The 4,251-nt window shown below is 36.4% G+C and overlaps 1 protein-coding gene across 3 annotated transcripts in view; it reads right to left on the bottom strand.

The window, feature by feature from the left end:
- Positions 1-4,251, bottom strand: part of LOC106463117 (lysine-specific demethylase 3A-like) — a 91,615-nt gene that overhangs the window by 46,793 nt on the left and 40,571 nt on the right. The window contains exon 1 of one of the 3 annotated variants that reach the window (XM_013923089.2): positions 3,788-3,876. The exons of the other annotated variants lie outside the window; for them this stretch is intronic. The gene's annotated coding sequence lies outside the window, so the exon portion shown is untranslated. Of the gene's footprint in view, positions 1-3,787; positions 3,877-4,251 lie in introns of those variants that run through there. 3 annotated transcript variants of the gene reach the window in all.

The following is a 4,251-nucleotide window of genomic DNA, read 5'->3' on the forward strand; positions in this document are numbered from 1 at the left end:
AACAGTGTCAAATCCGGAGTACTCGGCTCTTTCGATGTCAAACAGTGTCAAATCTGGAGCACTCGGCTTTTTCGATGTCAAACAGTGTCAAATCCGGAGTACTCGGCTCTTTCGATGTCAAACAGTGTCAAATCTGGAGCACTCGGCTTTTTCGATGTCAAACAGTGTCAAATCCGGAGTACTCGGCTCTTTCGATGTCAAACAGTGTCAAATCCGGAGTACTCGGCTCTTTCGATGTCAAACAGTGTCAAATCTGGAGCACTCGGCTTTTTCGATGTCAAACAGTGTCAAATCCGGAGTACTCGGCTCTTTCGATGTCAAACAGTGTCAAATGTGAATTTCTGCACTGGATGCTATCTTGTCACGTACTGCACCCCTACACATAACCGCCGCTATCACTGTGTATTTAAGTTATCGAGTAAACTTTAGAATGTTATAAGCAATTACCATTACGTTCATCACTGCAGGGCTTTCTAACCTTGTCATAAACCGTTTTCTTAGTGGGACTACATTTTAGAGCCCATTACAGTTGTAGCTGTGCGTTAACTCGGTCTTTGGCGAAACGCGATTAGGAACAAACCAAACGTCAGCTTTTAGCGTTCACATGTATGTGTTGATGGCACGACATTACTACAGCCAACGATTTGTGAGTCACGCCAAAACTTCAGGAACAGTTATAATGTAGCTCTTCCTAAATACAGGACTTGAAGTTGCTTGTTGGAATAAAATAGGTCAAATCCCCAAGGCGTACAAAAACGAGAATTATGTGATGGGGTAAATTAACCATATCAACAAGTACAAATAAATACAAAAAAGTGGTCGGGTTGGACATATACTGGGAATAACATCGTTGTAAAAAGAACACTATTTTCGTACATAATGTTTAGTTTTCTGCCTATGGATATAAACATTTATCATTATGCTTCACGTGTGTTCAAGAACCAACAGAACTGAGATAAAATATCAAAATACTGCTTTACATGTGTTCAAGAACCAACAGAACTGGGATAATATATCAAAATACTGCTTTACATGTGTTCAAGAACCAACAGAACTGAGATAATATATCAAAATACTGCTTTACATGTGTTCAAGAACCAACAGAACTGAGATAATATATCAAAATACTGCTTTACGTGTTCAAGAACCAACAGAACTGAGATAAAATATCAAAATACTGCTTTACATGTGTTCAAGAACCAACAGAACTGGGATAATATATCAAATAACTGCTTTACGTGTTCAAGAACCAACAGAACTGAGATAATATATCAAAATACTGCTTTAAACCAACAGAACTGAGATAATATATCAAAATACTGCTTATTCCTTTCTGTTGGTTCAAATTATGGATTTCTAAAAATGACGTCAGTTGTTCAGAACTATTGATCGGTAAGCCACACTATTAATTGAAACTAGTCGAAAAAGTATTAAAACTGTCAAGCGCTAAATTATAACAGTATCTTAAAATCCTTTTAGGATACAAAAAACATTGTAAAGTCCATCATCTTTGACTGTTAATTAGTAGTATCTACGACTCTTGTGCTAATTTTTCAATTGTGCATTTATTTCTACCATATCGACTTGCTTGTGTTATCGTGAAAGATAGTCTATCAGTGCAAACCAGAAGCATCGTCTTGAAATATAGTAAAACAGCAGAAGTTGTTCATGAAAAACAGTCCACAATGAACTTTGTCAAGTTCTACATACCCAGATGTATGACACTAAGCTCACAAATTAAAGTTATGCCTCTTTGTTACTACAATATCAAACGACCGTGCATAACTATGAAAGATACTACGCCCACAAGCGGCCAAGCTGAGGTACTAGCAGCCAACACCTTTCAATGCTTCACCGCGATCGGGACAGCTTGGCATTTACACATACATCTTGGCCGAACACCAAAAGAATTTGTCTTTACCGCGAGAATGATTTTGGGAGTGAAATATACTTCTACCCCCCTCTCCCTCCCTTCACCCCAACTACTACTATTATCTTGAACATTCAATTATATTACTCAAGTAACCGGGCTACACATCACCTACACACACACAAAATACGCGAGCATTTCTTGTTTTCTTGAAAGGCCTCATCGGCAAACAAGAACAACCAACATGCATCGTTCTTTTTTGCAATGTTTACAGTAACGTTGATAAAGATTATTTAGTAGAAATCTAATTAATTTCGTGATTTTAAATGGTCAAGGTATCAGTTATCACAAGCTCTCAGTTACTTAAAAGCATACTAAAACATTATCTACATTTTTGATAATTCTGTTGCAAAACTAGAAAAAAAAAAAGGTTATTTAATAATACTACTCTTTACTTTATAACAAAACCAAACAATTAAAAGCTTGTACTTAAGTAGCTGCTTACAAAATACTGTAATACAGCTACACAGATTTTAAAATGTGATTTGGTTTGGAATGAAATTCACAAGTTAATGTTAGGACTAGAAACCAATATATTAAATGGGTCATATAAACCTATTTTTTTATAGACTAAATCAAATTTAGTTTCCTACTTGGTCACTAAATACAGGTTTTGTTGGAACTCAAATCTACTACACGATTTTTAGAAACAGGTTTTGTCTGAACTCTAACCCATTAAATAGCAAACCTTATCTTTGTAGCGAACACAGAGGGTCAGCATGGTTTTGGCAGAAATGTGTTATACTTCGTTGTTTTTCAACATAAAGCCTGTTGAAAGGCTAACACAATATGTGGATATCTTCACTTTAGTTTAACTTTCAAGAGAGATACTAGACAACAACTATCATGTCCAAACTCTTAATCACTATATCAATAATGAATGCTAGTTCTGTCTTAACCCACCATATGGATAATCAGATAAACATTATCTAACAGAAATCTAAACCACGATATGAATTTTGAACAATAAATTTGTTTAACAATAATCACCTATGTTGAAACTTAGTTTAACTATAGAATATATTGACTCTGTTAACAGTTATACATCTATGTTTAACACATTTCAGGAGCAAGTACTTAAATATCAATGGTTTTTTGTATTAAATTACACCACAGATCTTTCTTTACTGGCTAGATTTGTTAAAATTATTACTAGTCTTATTGTTATGTAATGGCATACAAAGCATTGATCTCTCTCTCTCTCTCTCTATATATATATATATACATATATATTACACCTCGCCGGCACCATGCATTATTTACCATCAAATTAAATACCAGCTTTTACAATAACGAATCTTAACATTATTAATTTCCTGAATAATAAATTTATTTATTTGTAGAATATTTCACTAATGCCAAGAACAAGCCCCCCCCCACCAGTGGCACAGCAATATGTCTGCGGATTTACAACGCTAGAAACTGGGTTTCGATACCCGTGGCGGGCAGAGCACAGATAGCCCATTGTGTAGCTTTGTGCTTAACTACAAACAACAACAACAGCCAAGAACAAAAATAATAATTCCACGTTGCTTAATCAATGTAGTATTTTAAGTTGTTTTTTCTTGTATTTTTCACGTAGATCAACAAAGACTCTGCATATAACATGTTCCATATAAATGACTTGCTAAGTTTATGGCATGTGCTCCTAAACGGTCAATTGCCTGGAAAGAATTCGATAGGGGCAGTGTTTGATGCGTTTGCCTTCATCAGCTCAAACGTAACACCCAAAAGCCCGTTCAGATCTAATCCTTCCCAAGCAGACTATCCGTTCAGATACACACAATTAATCAACATCTGTTACCTAAGAAATCTATTAAACAATTACTAGATTCACGTTCTTTAATTAAAAAGTACCTTCAGCCCTTGCAGTCACCAGTTGATGTAGTATGTCAAACAAAAAAACACCAGCTACGGCAGTGGACACAGTGTAAACGGTCGAACAGTCCCCCAGTAACTGTTCCTCTTACAGAGGAAATACATATAAACTCGGCTGAAGGTAACCTTCACGCAGAGCCAGACAGGTTTTGTTTACCCCTACCCCTATCCCCCTTCCTCTGCATAAATCATTCTTACAGCCTCCGGCTACAACCATGCATGGAGACTAGACTGCGATCTTCCCCATACATGGAGCCTGTATTGCTCGCATACTTCGGCCATACAAATAAAATGGAAGCAATGGCGCAGGCTTGGGCTATGAGGGCTTGAAATAATATGATAAATGTGTATTACATTTTCTAGACAACTAAATCCAGGGTTCAAATTCGGTGACGAGGAACCCACTTTGAGACTAATAAAGGCTGGAGACGGCTTGAATGGGT

This window comes from Limulus polyphemus, unplaced genomic scaffold (genome assembly GCF_000517525.1).
Source record: "Limulus polyphemus unplaced genomic scaffold, Limulus_polyphemus-2.1.2 Scaffold1328, whole genome shotgun sequence".
NCBI lineage: Eukaryota > Metazoa > Arthropoda > Merostomata > Xiphosura > Limulidae > Limulus > Limulus polyphemus.